At 37.9% G+C, this 16472-nt stretch overlaps 1 long non-coding RNA gene and 1 pseudogene across 4 annotated transcripts; both read right to left on the bottom strand.

Moving 5' to 3' along the window:
• Positions 1 to 5133: 5133 nt before the first annotated feature.
• Positions 5134 to 10804, bottom strand: LOC146664590 (uncharacterized). Of its 4 annotated transcripts, none has more exons than XR_014912493.1 (5): positions 10467 to 10804; positions 9708 to 9773; positions 6143 to 6298; positions 5598 to 5690; positions 5134 to 5305 (listed from the first exon to the last, which is right to left on the bottom strand). It is a non-coding gene; the product is annotated as an uncharacterized LOC146664590 (long non-coding RNA). The 4 variants fall into 4 exon arrangements; XR_014912495.1 differs by lacking the exon at positions 10467 to 10804 and adding an exon at positions 10311 to 10453; XR_014912494.1 differs by lacking the exon at positions 9708 to 9773 and having other exon boundaries at positions 10467 to 10800.
• LOC146664591 (E3 SUMO-protein ligase ZBED1-like) lies at positions 6339 to 9378 on the bottom strand (annotated as a pseudogene).
• Positions 10805 to 16472: the final 5668 nt, after the last annotated feature.

The raw sequence follows: 16472 nt of genomic DNA, 5'->3' as shown, positions 1-16472 counted from the left end.
TCTTTAGGTCACGAGCAGTTGTCCAAGCATTTCACTACATATCGTACTGTGTATGACTGTGTACGTGACAAATAAAATTTGAATTTGAGTGCTCACTGCTTGGAAAAAGAACACAGACACTCTCCCAAGACCTATTATGGACTATCACTCCTTCCGCCAACCCCACACATACAGTTAGACAACACAATGGTCCATCTTACTCCCACTCAGATATCCAGCTAACTCTGCTGAATGGGAAACAATGCAAGGGAAGGAGACGACCCTTTGACCTTCATTCAGCTACCAATCGGCTCTCTCTGTAGCTCAGCTCCTGCCATATTCTCATCAAACGTTTCCTCCATCAGGATGCAAAGTGGGGAAAAAGGGCTTTTCAAGATCTAACTAAGAGATGGTGGAAACATCAGCTCATATAGATCAATTGGATCAGAAGAGATAAAACGTTATAGAAAGTGCCTGCCCCATTACAGTTTTTTAAACAAGACACTGATTCCCCAATAGCTCCATGTGTGTGTACAAAAAGAGTAAATAATCTACAGTGAAAAAATTCATTATCAGGGCAGATTCAAACTTCAAATGGTGACTTGAAGACACTATTTTTAATAGTACTGTACAGAATATTTTAGCCATAACAGCACAATTAGACACTGGCTTATCAAACAAGGTGAATTTTTAATGGATATAATTATTACTATGTTCATATCACATTGAGGCACACAAAAAACCCTACAAATAGCTTCAGGGAAACATTAAATCATAATCACATTCCACCTGTGCAGATTAGGCCGATTCTTTTGGCTAAAACTGACACATGGATATGCCAGGTATTCACTTCTTTACAGTTCAAAGACTTTCTTTGTAAGGTGACAGTAACTAGACTCTGTTGCTGTCGCTCACATGAGCTCACACTTAAGGAAGGCATTACAGGATGTGAACTACATGACATGAGAAATCTGACTTATATATTGTCATGTAGTGCAAGAATAATAGTTTTTTCCAACAGCTGGGATCTGCATAATTGAAACTATCCACAACTAAATCAATGGGAAGAAATCTAAGTAATCTATGAGCTTTAGTATTTTCAAATTATTTTACTTAGTTGTGATGTTATAGAAAAAAAAAATAGAGATTAATTGTATGCTAGCAGTGCTTAATAATCCTGCCTCTTAGGCCACAAACAATTCAGTTAACCTCAATGGCAAGGCAAGGCAAGTTTATTTGTATAGCACAATTCAACAACAAGGTGATTCAAAGTGCTTTACAGAGACATTAGAAACAAAAATAAAAAGCATGATTTAAAATTGATTAAAACAAACAAACAAACAAACAAAACAGTATATAAAATCAAAAATCAAAACAGATACAATCAGAACAGTAGATTAAACCAGTAGTTAAATGGAGAGGGTAACTATCAGTCCATGTGGTGTCTGGCTGAAGACTTCTGCTTCGTCAAGTTGTACTCTCAGGCCTGAGCTCAGGGCTGAACACAGTTACTATCACATATGTGATCCAAAGTTTTTGGTACCCCTCCCAAACACAAGGGAGCAATGAAATCACACTACAGGTTTTTAATTTGCGGTGTGATGCATCATTTTAAATATGCTCTAAAGTAACAAAATAAAGGGGCTCACAATGTGGATTTTTTTCTGACTGAATAAAAGGCTTTATATATTTAAAGATATCTTCACTAAAGACTTGTAGATAATCAACATACATTTAAAGGAAAATGTGTCTGATTTTTCTTATTCGTCTTTCAGAATCGAGGTCTTTGGAGCCTGCTTTGCTTAAGAAAGCAACAAATTGTGCAGCCAGACTGTGAATTGTTGTCTCCTTGCGTTGCCTCCCTCCCAGTCATTTAATTTCTGTCCAGCATGTAAAAGATTTATCAGGCTGACAGCTCAGCCTAGTTACATAAAAGGGAGTTGCTTTGCAATGTGATACAGTCCCAGTTTGAAAATTATTTACCTACATTAACATCGCCCTCTAGTGGGAGAATTGCAAAGAAAGCTATTTTGCAACACTGGATATGATTTTAAATATTAACGAGAGGTAGAAGCAGAGGCAGGGTTAAAACATTTTACTGTAGTGCTACAGTAGTCAACAGGTATGAATGAAAACACAGGTAATCATCATGTTTTCATCACATATGACAAAAACACCTGGCATGTAGAATCCCACAACATGGCAGCAGTGTAGAAAAGAGCATAATCTTAAAAACTAAAACAAATTAATGTTTAAATAACAGCATTCAAAGAGTCGACTTCTTTCTTCTGCTTGTCCGTCATCTCCTGCTGTGCTGATTGGTGCTGGTGAGGAGTTGTTTTTTTTAAAAAGAACAACTCATTACTAAGTGTTTCCATCTAAAACAGTCACTTGAACATGTTGAAGACCGAGATGCACACACAAACCCCTTCTATTAGGCCAAACACAGACCCGACTCATCAGAATCAGCTTTGTCTTTCTCGGCTTTCTCACCCGACAGCCCGCAGACGGACACGCTGTCAGAGCTCGGCGATTCTGCGTCGGGTCCGCTCTGTGTTTACGTCTTTTTGCGCTGATTCTGAGCTGCAGGTTTTGTCTCTCTCCAACCAAAATTCACCGAGCCAGCAGCAAAAGAAACAGCAAACTGCGCTTCACATTTGATCAATGTCGTCATGAATTTTGCTGTTTTGCTTCCACGACTATTAAAATCACACTTCATGCACAGCTAGCTCTCTCTCTATCTCTCTCTGTACTTCAAGAACAGTTTCCCGTCTCCAATCTCTGTTTTCTGTATTATTCATTCGCTTATTACCCACCAGTCTACCGTTGTTTACAGCGCTGTGGCTGCTGTCTTTTTCTTTTCTTTTTTTCACTTAAATGACCTCGGACAAGAAAGCCTAATTTCTGTTGTTCAATACTGAAGAAATTTAAACTTTATATGCAGAACATTGTAGAATGTTTTTAAGCTTATCTGCTATAAAAAGCCAGACCAGGAAAATCTCCTTCATGTTTTTCTGTGTTTTATTCTCAGTTACTTTCACACAAAGGCATCTGCTGTGATGTTCACAATTCTGAAGAAGTCAGTGCTGATAAATGATCAGAATTATAATATTTCTGACTGTCTGAGGCTAAGTTGAATCGAATCGGGACTTTGAAAACCGGAATCGAATGGATTATAGAAATCAGTGATGATACCCAGCCCTAGTGAGCAGCCTAGGCCGACAGAAGTGGATGTAGCTGTAATAAGAAAATAACTATTGATAACTTTTCTGTTAAGTTAAGGCCTGATCCATCTGAAATTCATAGCCAGTGCTCTGACACGGTGTCATCAATCTTTGAATGCTGAAAAAGCAGTGCATCCAGAAAAACACATTATATTATATAAATTATTCTAAAATTTGTGTGCACCTAACTTTTATGCCGGTACGCCCATGGCAAAAAGTTAGTCTAGAGCCCTGTATACACTCAAAAAAATGAAACGTTGACTTTAATTAAAATTATTTTGTCAACAGGTTCCACGAAATTGAATTATGTTAGTTTAAAGCAAAAATCTTTAGTTCATCTAATTTAAAAAAACTACTTAAGATTAACAAGACATATTTAAGACTAAATCAAGTTATGTTGTATGAACATAGATGATATATTTTCAGGTTAGATAGTTTAGATTAGTTACTTCAACACATTTCTTATTTGTGGCAGTAAAATGTTAAATTTAAGTTAGATTAATTCAAATATTATATTTTCAGCCACCTTGTGCTTTATTAATTAGTTTTACATAAATCTATTTTGTCAACAGGTTCCACACAAATGAATTAAGTACATCCAACTTATTTTTTAAAATTTATTTTATTGCCAACACATTCAGTGAGCATTTGTGTAAACCCAGTCCAAAATAAAACACAACAGCTCATTAGGGTTAGTAATTAACAGTATGTAGACAGATGCAACATCAAGACTTTAAATTAAATGTCTGTATCTACCAGAAATAGAAGAGAAAAAAAACGCATTGAAGATCACATAACACATTGATAAGATGACACTTGAGTTATGCACATGTGATGCTAGTAAGGTCTGTGAGTGTTTTTTTCTTTTAGTGTCTAAAATGGATAGCAAAGTTGCTATTTGCAATGATTGCTTAGGGTCAGTCCAGTAACACAATGCCAATGAAGTGCTTTCCTTTAACAATGCAAAGTGAAGTGTCCACCTCAACAGCCACAATTTAAAAAAAAAAAAAAAAATGTAACAACAACAACAACAACAAGTCCACTGATATTAGCAATCAAAGAAAATTACATCACCATCCCAAATAAAACTTTAACAAAACATGCCAACATTATGGTCTAACAATAAAACAGCTTGTCAGCGTTCAGTTTTTTTGCAACAGCACAGCAGTAACCATTTAACACTCGCCACTGTCAACATTTATTTTACCAGTGTTTGGGCAAAAAACTTCAGATGTAAACATTTTAACATGGAAACAATTGTTCGTCTTTAAAAGTCCACAAAATATACATTCATCCTGCATTCCCAACTTGGATGATCTGATATCCTCGTGTTGGTGTTGTTCCCAGACCATCATGAAAATGTTGTTCCAGGTTCAACATTGCAAGTGACCAATCACATTGTTGTGACGTTATTCTATTCCAAGCCATTTGTGCATTTATGAAATTCCAATGTTGCAAGGACAATATCAATTCTGCTTACTGTTTATTAAAGGGTTACGGTTAGGGTTAGGGTCAGTTGATCGGCGGACAGAGGCGGTTTCACGCAGCTTAAGTACAGTTTTTTGTTTTACGCCGGTTTTTCCCGAAGTCGCAAAAGTATGACGTCACAACATTCTGATTGGTCACTTGCAATGTTGATCCTGGAACAACATTTAGTATGATGATCTGGGAACAACACCAACACGAGGATATCAGATCAACCTCCTAACTTACCCTTATTTTTAGTATGTATTGCAATTACCTTTACAATGCACACAATGTAACACAAACTGAATATGAACATATTTCCACCTCATAACAATATGCCTTGAACGCTAATATACACACCACCCTTCAACATTTCTGGTGCAGTATCATCTCTCAATTAAATCCTTTAAATCTCAATACTTTTGATTGTCTCTTAGCTTTCAGTCTTGAGGTTAACAGATTCAGTGCATATATCCTACCCATTAAGAGTGCACATGCAGAGGCCAGGTCTTCCAGGTCATGCAGGACACACTAGATGGTTATACCCACATCGGCTGGAGGAGTGCTGGCATCAGCTCTTTCGATGGTAAAGATAGCAAGGGTAATTTGTTCCAGCTCCCTCTGAACAGCTGTAGCTTAGACACAAAAACATAGAAAAATGGCATCCAGTTTTAAAAAAAGAAAGAAAAAGGGCCAAAGCTACCCTTTAATGACGTAAACACAATATTAGGAACATGCACCCCAGTGCGCCACTATTTCAGACTACAGATTCAACGATAAATATAAATAGTTTGGGTATACAAGAAGATTTCCCAAAACATTTAAACAGGTTCCATGCAAATTACAACAACAACAACAACATGCAACAACATTAGTTATTCAAAATTTGGTTTAATACAGATAAAAAACTAAACTAAAATTACCAACCAATTATTCTTTGAAGAGGATGCTTGGGTCTTCATTCAGGTAAAAAGGTAGTGCCCTGAGGACACACTCCCTCCCCTTTTCAATGGTTTCCTTCTGTAGAGAGTGGCAGAGATACAGGAAGAGAAAACAGATATACTTTAGGATGACAGAAACTCACATTATACGCAAAATGAATGACATATCCACTGCACAGATAGACATGTACACAAGACCAACTAATCATCACATGGACATGAATAGTTAACCTGTTGGGCAGGGTTTCCACCACATTATATATGTCCATAATGGAGGTAAAGACAAACTAATACATCATCTTTTTTGCATTCAAAACATAACATAAAAACATTCACTTCTGGTTTAACCTAAATCAAGGGATCAGATTTTACATATGTTTAGGTAATTTAAATTTTCCAACGTTTTGAGTACCAAACTTTGTCTTGCTTAATATAAATGTAAGTGCACTGTGCAGCTACCATACACTAGCTGTTTAAATTTGAAAATGATCTTATTAGCCATAATATTTTGCTACCAACAGAATAACGCACCTGTGTGGCTGGGGCCAAAGTTTGTCTAATTTTCTTCCCTGCAACGCCTCCTTTTTTCTTGAAGACTTTTATGAGCTGGTCAGTGTATTGGTCAAGTTGTGTAAAAAGCCTTGGAACATGTGCAGCAGTAGTAATCCTCACATATTCTGCTTCCACCTGAAAATATGTCAACAAACACAACATACTAGGGGTGTGTATTGGCAAGAATCTGGCGATACAATATGTATCATAATACAGGGTAGACGATACGATATATTGCAATACTAAAAGCCAGACGATATTTGTGTTTAGTAGGACTAAATTTAATTAGGAAAACTCAAGTAAACAGTCCAAACTGTTTAATGCTTGACATGAAACATCTGAAACAAAAACACTCTAAGTTCAAAATGAATGGAGAAATTAACATCTGCCTTATTAGAAGTCATGTCAAATAAACAAACAAAAACTACTTTACTGAAATATCAAGTATTTTTTAACATGAAAAAAGTAAACATGTAACACTGAAGTCTTTCTAAGTACTATGATTGTAAAATACTTATCCAAAAACTGCTCTATGGAGCATCAAAACAAAGCACTTTTTATGTGACCTTAACATAAACAAATATAAATCAAAAATGAAATTGCTTGAAGAATCCATCCAAGTAAACATTAACAAAAAATGTAAAGTCCTATTACAATTAAGTGTTAATAAAATAAAGTACAGCTCTGCAGTGTCCATCAATGGAACACTTTTAGTACAACCTGAAAAAAGGAATTTACTCATCTAAATAAGTGCTTATGAGACTCAACCAAAATGTCAAACATTCTCATATCAGAGATTTTACATGTGTAGTGTTTTCTCAGTGTTTATTTTTCAATTTCCAGATTTTTGTGCAGGAATACAAGCTGATCGACATGGTCAGCTCTCAGGACACTTCTCTGTGCATTTACAATGTCTCTGCAGAGGAGAAAACTCTCTCTGCAGAGACACTTGTTCCAGGAATGCATAGGAAACTCCTTGCTACTTTGGATAGCTGAGGGTATTCCTGTTCATGGTCCTTCCACCAACTGAGAGGATTTCCTGTGAGAGGCAAAGGGGTCTCATCTCTATACCTCTTGATCTCAGCTGCAGCAACATCATGTTCTGATTTTGGTGCAGTATTGTCACTAGTAGAGGCAAACGTAGCTCCGAGCAAGTCCACCAATGCACATGAGGTCCTCTGTCTTTTTAGGGGTGGCCGAGGGATGGAGTCAAAGTTGTCTTTGATATGTGGGTGATGAGCCTCCTCTGTGGCATTCTCTTCCTCCACCTGTTTGTCAGTCTCCTCATTCTTTTGCTGCTGAAAAACATTAAATTCAAATAGTATTAATGTCAGAAAGTCAAAATTCAAATCCAAGATTCACCCTGTTTTTCACTAATATTTGATGACAAATGTCATCAATATGCTTTTTTTTTTTTTTTTGCTTTTTACTTTATTCACTTGCTTATAACTTCAGTTGAATTTTTCCAAATAAACTAATTTATTTACTTACATTTTCTTCCTTCTTTATCACAGTCACCACAGTGTCCAACAGTCTGGAATAGGTCTCACTGGTCTCTGCTTCAAACAGGAAGGGCAGGTCCTTAAACCGAGGATCAACAGTTGATGCCATCCATAGTGTCTCCCTCTCATTTACATATCTCTTTCCCAGATCTTCTGCTATGGCAGTCTTAATGTCCCTTACTGTCGGTGTATCATCAACACTTTCTTGTGCACCCATCACAAGCTTGGCATGAAGAGGAGCAATGATGGACAGGGTTGGCATACTCTCCTCTGACATCACCAGGGTGGCGTCCTTCATAGGCTTGAGTGCCCTGACAACTTCTTCTGCACATGTGATGTCAGACTCACTTAATGTGAAAATTTCTTTTTCACTCTTCCTAACTTCTGCAGAAAGCAGAGCTGCACAGATGGCTGGTTGCTGTTCTAAAAATCGTTCTATCATATCATAGGAGCTGTTCCATCTTGTAATTATGTCTGTGATCAATCTGTGAGCTGGTAGCTGAAGGAGGCACTGTTTCTGCTTCAACTGGTTGCTGGCTGTGGTGCTGCGCCTGAAAAAGGCTGTTACACGTCGGATCCTCCCGAGAAGTCGCACCACGGATTGTATTTTCAGTGCTTTCTGTGAGGCGAGATTCAGACTGTGTGCAAAACATTGTATGTGCGTCATGCCTGCAAGTCTAGCCGCGAGAACCATGTTTGGTGCATTATCGGTAACAACAACAAGGTCCTTTGCGTTCAATCCCCATTCAGCCACAGCGTCAGTTAGTAACGCTGCAATGTGCTCACCTGTGTGACTGTCATGCATGGCTCGGGTTTGTAGTACATGAGACTGAAGGTTCCACTGGTCTGTTATGTGATGTGCTGTAACAGTTACGTACGATTCAGTGGCTCTCGAAGTCCAAGCGTCGCATGTCAGAGCAACTGTCTCAGCCGAGTTGAGAGAGTCCAGCACTGTCGCTTTGACTTCTTGGTACAACTTTGGCAGAGCGATGTCCGTGATGTGTTGTCGAGAAGGAACGGTGTAACGGGGCTCCAGCGTTTTAATCATATTACGAAATCCTTTATTCTCCACAACACTCAGGGGGTGCATGTCTTTGCAAATAAAAACAAGTACTGACTGCGTTATTTTTGTTGCACGAGTTGAAGTTGCTGGTAGTTTCGAAAAGTTAACTTCTTCAATTGTCCGTTGAGAGGAATCACCTCATTTTGTTTTAAAATTAGCATTTGACGCTACGTCGCTATGGTGTCTAGACACGTGTGTTCGTAAATTTGTTGTGTTACCGGAATATTTGACTCTGGCGGTGCAGATTTTACAGACTGCATAGCTCTTGTCATAGTCTTTACTGCCTTCTTTTGTCCTAAATCCAAAATAAGTCCACACATCAGCTTTGAAAGCTGCGGGGGCCGGCTGTATCCTCTCCTCTTCAGTCATCAGTTAGCTAGCATCACACACGTCCACTGACTGTTCTACTTCGTTCTTTTGGCAAACTAGACGCTTCTACAGTTATCGCGAGACCTCGTTTTTACGTCATAGTAAAGGCGGTGAAAACTGCAAACCAGTGGCCGGAGTTTGAATTCCAACATACAAAAGAAATAAACAGTAAATGCATGTCATTTTTCAATTAAAAAAATCGATAACAGTGATTTTAAATATCGATTCAGTATCATTGCGCGAAATATCGCGATATTTCGTTGTATCGATATTTTCTTACATCCCTACAACATACTGTACTGTAAATATACATACTATATGTACACATATACAAACTAAAACTAATGTAGTAAGACCTCATTAAAGCTATAATTTTAACACAAACATTTACACAAAATGCTAATGGAGCCATTACAGCTTTTATTGTTATTTATCAAGTTCCAAAAAATATTGATCACAGCTGATCTGAAAAGAATTTCATGCCTCAGGCCCTTGAACTGCAACCATGGTTCAGATGTGGAGAAGAAATAACAGGGGCATGGGATGGGTCACAAAAGAAAACTTAACTTATAAAACAGTTTTGTTTTTAAAAGTATAACAGTTCACATACCACATACAAGCTCAGCAATACCACATACACCACATCAGTATAGGAGGGAGCAGGTAAAGGCAGGATCTGAGATTTATAAAGAAAAAAAAAATTAATTCCTTAATTTCAAGAAGCAAATTATTGTTTGAATTACAACTAAATAAAATACTACTCAGAAGAAAAGCAAGAGATTGACACTGCCATGTGCTAACTTTCTATAGAAGCAATTATCACCAGGTCTGTCGACCTCCATTGTCTGTCCACTCATATGTCTTGAATAATTTTATTAAAAAAAGTGTGTACTTTCACAAACTGTAATTTATAACTACATTGATATGTATAACTCCGCTAGGAAACATGCTGTATTTACAGACCATTTTTACATAATACAGATTACTGATAGAGCAGAGCAATGGTGTCACAGTGGCTTTCGCCCTTGACTTTTTGGATTTTAAATGTCACTTTATGCTATCCTTGCTATCCTATTCGATATTTCCGACTCTCGGATTACAGAAAAGGAATCCCAAGAAAGCAAATGGAAAAATAACCCCTTGAAAGAATAACCCCATGAACCCCTGTAGCTAATCCCTTAATAAAACAAAAAACAATAAAAATGTTTCTTACACAGTCCACAAAATAAGCATGTCCAGGACCCAGTAAAACTAATGTAAAACAAGCACACGCAAACGATATAACATGTCTTGTAAGACAAACGCAAAATATAACCATGCTGGACATATAGATACTACACAACATAGTCAAAGAAAAAAGTGGTCTTACCTCTCAAAGAAACAGCAGCTTGGCGCCAAAACAGCCTTTTTCAGTTAAATTTGAAGTCTTGTGCATGAGCAGGCACAAGCCGTGAAACCTTCTTGTTCTGCGCGGTTTCATTACAACTGTTTTTGCATTACTGCCACCTTGTGGATATACAAGGTATATCGATCCTAATTGACTTAACTTAAATGTTATGCGATCAAGTAACACATTAGTATTATGTACGTTGAATAATAGACACAATTACGTAGACTTGATTAGAAAAACATATGTTAACTTAACAAAAACATATATTTTAAGTAAAATGAAAATAAATAATTAATATACACTGAACAATCCACCTCATTCATTTTTTTGAGTGTACACAGGGGAGTAATCAGGGAATGGGAAACAGGAGGGAGACACAGCTGGGAGAGATTAGGGCTAACGAGACAGGGGGAAGTAAAACTGAATACACTGACATAGGACTGGGACTATCAAAATAAAGCAGGAAACAAGAAACAAATCACAAAGACGCAAACTTGACACTGAACTAAACCTACATTAATAATCAAAACAGCAAAACTAACAAATCAGAACATAAATCATAATTTAGAAAAACACCAAATTATAAGAAACAGAAAAAGCTGGGTCAAAATGACCCAGAACCGTGACATGGTCTAATGTTTTGTGCTTCGGGTTTCTCATTGGATTACTCTCTTGCAGAGCTGTAGCACGCACATGAATGAGAGGTGGAAGGCCAGTGCAGTTCCAATTAACAGGGTATTGCCAACTATCCCGCTAATTGCTGAGTTTACTTTTGTCTGTGTGTCATATTTACGATTAAAAACAAATTTAATCAAATTAGATATTGATATTTTCATATGTAAATTGATCCTGCATCATGAAACGCTGGTATTGGAAGCGTAAAACGCGTAAATACGACTGACACCCGTAAACAAAGCAGCATCTAGCTGCAGTTTAAAGATATTGGGAGTAGCAGAGCACAGTGCTTTCACTGTAAAATAAAAATAACAGTAAGAGCAGGTTCCACCACAAACCTGCACAGACACATCAGGACTGTCCATCCCATGGTGCAGTTGGAAGAGAGAGGGAAAACTGGCTCAATGTCTACTGACCCTGGAGTGTCTGGTCCCAAATCAACAACAACTGTTGCAGCAGATACTAGTAATGCAAGTATAACACATCTTGCTCCAACCCAAAGCAAAATAAGTCAGTTTATACCAAAGCAGATCACCCCACCAATGAGGAGTTGGCTAAAATGATTGCCACTGATTTCTAGACCCTTTCCGTTGTGGAGAACATAGTTTTTAAAACGTTTTATGAAAGCCTTAATGCACACACTACCTAGTAAAAAGACACTGTCCCTTACAACGATCCCGAAACTATATGACACAAAATGTGCATTATGGGAAGACAGGGTGAAATAAGCTCCATCAGTTTGCCTCACATGTGACTGCTGGACCTCTAGAACCACCTGCTCTTTCATGTCTGTCACTTGCTACTTTATTGAAAATTACAAGATGACATCTTGCCTGCTGGACTTTTTTGACTTCACTGACAGATACACCGCAGAAAATTTGGTAGAGTAGCCATTAAGAGTGGCAAGTAAAAGACAAAGTGGTGTGCTGTGTGAGTGTTAATGCTGCAAACATCACCAAAGCCATACAAACTCTGAAGTGGACCCACCACCCATGTCTGGCACATACATTAAACCTGATGATAAGCGATTCCTTGAAGGTAATGAAAACAAGGAGCGGATGAGGAGCCCATCATCCAACATGGAGAAGACCCACTGAGCTGGTGGCCACAGTCTTTCCACACCTGGTGAAGGTGATGGAGGGGAGACTGTGTGTTGTGGCAACATCTGTTCCTTGGGATAGTCTTCTCAAAAACAGGGCAGAAACTAACTAAGAGGAGAAACCGCATCAGCCCATCCAGGGAGAAGCATTTGATTTTTCTGAATGTCAACCTGCACTGTTTAGTTACTGAGTTTGGTTCTGTCTCTGTTCTGTGGATTTGTTTGCAGTGTTTTGTTCATCTGTTTTTGTGTTAAAATAAAATTAAAAGTTTGATTAAAATATTAAACAAAAGTAAGAATGCCTGCTTTTGCAACAGAACAAATACACAAAATTAGGCAATTATAAGGCTTCTCATAAAAACACACAAAGTATTCATTTTTGTCAAGTAAGGCTAAAATATGAAGTTACAGATGATAACAAATTAAGAGCCATTTGGGAGCTAAAGAGCTGGCTCTTCTTTGGAAGCCGCGCCACAACAACTGGCTCTCTGAAAAGAGCTGAAATTCCCATCACTAGTGTGCACCTCAAAATACAATACTCAAGTCCACCAGTAGGTGGCAACATTACAACATGGGGATTAGATGAAATACTCAGTTTTGAACATTATAATCAAATAAACACATTTGACTGTGACAGCTACATTCTACAAGACATGCTGTGTAAGCAAATACAAACAACGAGAGTTTGGTCTGCACTTATTGAAAGATCATATTCCACAAACTTCGTTTATAAGGTCCACACTGTCTGCACAGTATACCGTGAAGTCTGCAAGTTTTTGAATTTACATTTTTTTGTGCCCAAATTATTCTGAAGATCATTACAATGAAAGCCTCCAAAAGTTGATTCTGTTCATCTGGACGTAGCGTTTTGTGGGAGAAATGTTTCGTTACTCATCCAAGTGACTTCTTCAGTCTCAGCTGACTGCAGGTTTCCCCAAATCTTATAAACAGTACATTTGCATAATGACTGAAACCAGCCCACTGAAGGAACAATGGGCTGGGAGGTCAGTTCCTTAATCTTAATTATGCAAATTCTCATGACCATTGATCAACAACCACTGACCAAAACCCACTGATCAAAGACCACCGATCAATGGCCATGAGTACCGTTCACAGAGAGTTGGGGAATGGCTGCATTGTAAGATGTTGAATAATGTATCCTTAGGCCCCCTCCTCGATTCAGAGATGGTCTTTCCCTTTTCACGTAAATGGCCTCCTTGACTCCAATCTCAAACCAGCATTCTTATTTCAATTACAATTAGAGCTGGGCGATATGAGATTTTTTCATATCACGATATGTTTTTTTCATTTCAGGCGATAACGATATCTATCACGATATAAGCCAAATAACTATTTGTAAGATTTAAATGTGCCGTTGCTCACAAGTAAAATGTGAAATAATCAGCAGCTTGTTTTTATTTAAATATTTATTTCCCATAATAAGTTCAACAGGGTAGATGTACTTAAGGAACATGAGACTTTTTCAGATAAATAAAGGCAAATATTGCAAACTACACAAAAGGCAGCCGCTAAAGCGTTTAAGTTTCAAAATAGAACAAACGAAACAGACTAAATTGTCAATTCCACTTAGAAACAAAATATTAATTCTAAAAATAAATCTTAGTTTGTTTTACAGAAGAACAGACAAAACTGACAAACTTTTGTCAATATCAAATAAACTGAGAACTAAAAGGAAATTCTCAATCTCTCCTTGTTGTATAGCTGAGCTTTTCAAACAGTTTTAACAGTTACTTTAGTCTGACAAAAGCCAAATGACGAATTAGCGCTTCCAGTCAGAGACTGAGGCTACGTCCACACGTACACGGGTATTTTTGAAAACGGAGATTTTCCGTTTTCGTTTTAAAAAATAATCCCGTCCACACATAAAGGCAGAAATGAAGGAAAACGCTGCTATGAACATGCCAAAGCAGCAGGTGGCGCTAGATTCCTAACCGTGCAGAAATGTTGGCCAATCAGAAGTCTAGAAGCCTCGGTGGGAAAAAGTAAACAAAGCTGGGGCATAGAAGCGGAACCGAGTCGTATGTGTGGACCGACAGTAACTGTGTGTATATGTAAGCATTTAAACACTGCAGAGAGTAGAATTAACAGTATTGTAGAAATTCATTTCACCGAAACAATAACGTGGCGCACAGTGTGACGCATGCACCAGTTTATTGTATTTCCAGACTTGCTTTCGGCACAATTTGCAGTGCACCCTACTCTGTTTTTTGTCAGACTTGAAATAGCCGAAATACCTTCACACTACGGAACTTCTATGGCTCTTCCGTTCGACAATCTCTCCGGCATTGGAACCATCATCTGTTTTCTCTTCGGTCACGCTCGGTTGATTTTTCTAGTCGGCACACTCATTTCCTCCATTACCCGCTGGCTGCTTCCCAAACAAACACACGTGCGGCTTGGCACTTGTGCTGTACGTAACAAGTCACGCGACGTGACGCTGCGGCTGTGATTGGTTCGGCTCTGCGCTACTGAATTTGGATCGGCTGACCTTTTTTTTTTTTTTTTTTAAGAGAACAAGAGCGGCGAGGTCTATCGCGATAGCTTAATTTCTCTATCGAGTAAAAGTTATATCGCGATACATATCGTTATCGTTCTATCGCCCAGCTCTAATTACAATGAAAGGTTATTTGCCATGTCTACAAAGCCCTTTTTAAAAAAATGCTTTCATGACATTATTGTGTGTCGGGTGGTGGTCAGGGCTATCAAGAATAACAAGCAAGACATTGAATGCCACCTCTCCGGTGGGGAGGGAGCCTAAGATTGTTTAACTTGAGGTCTGTTCTATAGCAAATTTAGAAACAATGTTTTAAGTAAGCAAATAAGTTGGTGTTTTAAATAATATGATTGTTTCCTTGTAGGAATCCAGGAGAGATGAGCCCTCTGTCACAGATGGTGTGATCAATGTAGATTAGGGCTGAACGATTATGGAAAATAATCTAATTGCGATTTTTTGCCCCAATATTGCGATTGCGATGCGATATGCGATTATTTTTTAAGGTCTTTGTCTTCTGTATTATTAAACAAAGACAAGCAATACATCATATAGTATGGCCAATTCTATATTACATTAATTTTAAACTGTTCTTTCCTGGAAGACAGACCTCTGTTATGATGACATGAGGTGATGCATGAATTGATGACTGACATTTTTATTTAACTTCTTCAATCACAACAGTATATTTGAACATACACAATAGTTTATTTTTAGCTTACAAACATCTGAGCATAAAGTGCTGACAAGGAACCCTGGTGTAAACATTAAAATGAAAGTCAGTACAATGTGCAGATTGCAGAAATATACATAAAAAAAATCAGTGGCTTTACCACACTCAGTTTTTCGACATCTGTGAACTACTAGACAGTCATTCAATTAAAAAATAATATTAAATAAATAAAACTAATAAACAAAAAATACACACATCTTACTGATCTCTGCAGTCAGTAACATTACACATAAAGTGCAAACATAATAGCAATTGTATAAACACACACACAAACACGCCTTTAAAATTTAAAGGCGTGAAATTGGACGGTCTAGCCTTCTGATTAGCGTCACCGCTGTCTCGGTGGAGTTTAATAAACTCGGCCGTCTGCTTCTTGCTATCTAAAATATAACCAGACACTGGCGTAAATTCTCGACTGTCTCATACTTCTGTTTAATAAGTTTTCTGTTTGACGTTTAGTCAGCTGTGTGAAAACCAAGGAGGAACCCACCCGGGGGATTAATAAAGTTTTATTTTATCTAATCTAATAACTTTAATCTCAGCCAAACCGATTTACTCACGAACAAACAAAACACTGAAAAAAGCCCAACAATAACATTTTTAGGTTGTCTAAGTGACTTATATATTACGTTTAACCCGAGCAGCGAAACTCCGCGGTGATCTGAAAATGATGTGCCGGGAGTTGTGCCGTTCTCGGCCGCATCAGTAACTCTCGAGCTCCCGGCTAGCTGTCGAGCTGGTGGGTAGCAGACGCCTCTGAAAACGCCGAAGCACTTTTGCAAATATGGGATATCTTGATAAACCGAGCAGATATTTGATGTTTACACAACTACTTTCTCGCCTGAAAATATGTTAAAAGTTTATTTTGTGACCCAGAAAGATTAGTATGAGTAATTTTAAAACTTAGTAGCGGCCGCCATTGCTGGAAACTGGAGTTTGGCTGGGCCGCGCTATGAATTCTGGGAT

Source organism: Rhamphochromis longiceps, linkage group LG7 (assembly GCF_057381845.1).
Source record: "Rhamphochromis longiceps isolate RC_006_pf linkage group LG7, R_longiceps_female_GT1.1, whole genome shotgun sequence".
In the NCBI taxonomy this organism is placed as follows: domain Eukaryota; kingdom Metazoa; phylum Chordata; class Actinopteri; order Cichliformes; family Cichlidae; genus Rhamphochromis; species Rhamphochromis longiceps.
The sequence above is the reverse complement of the archived record's forward strand: the minus strand, read 5'-3'. Positions and strand labels throughout refer to the sequence as shown.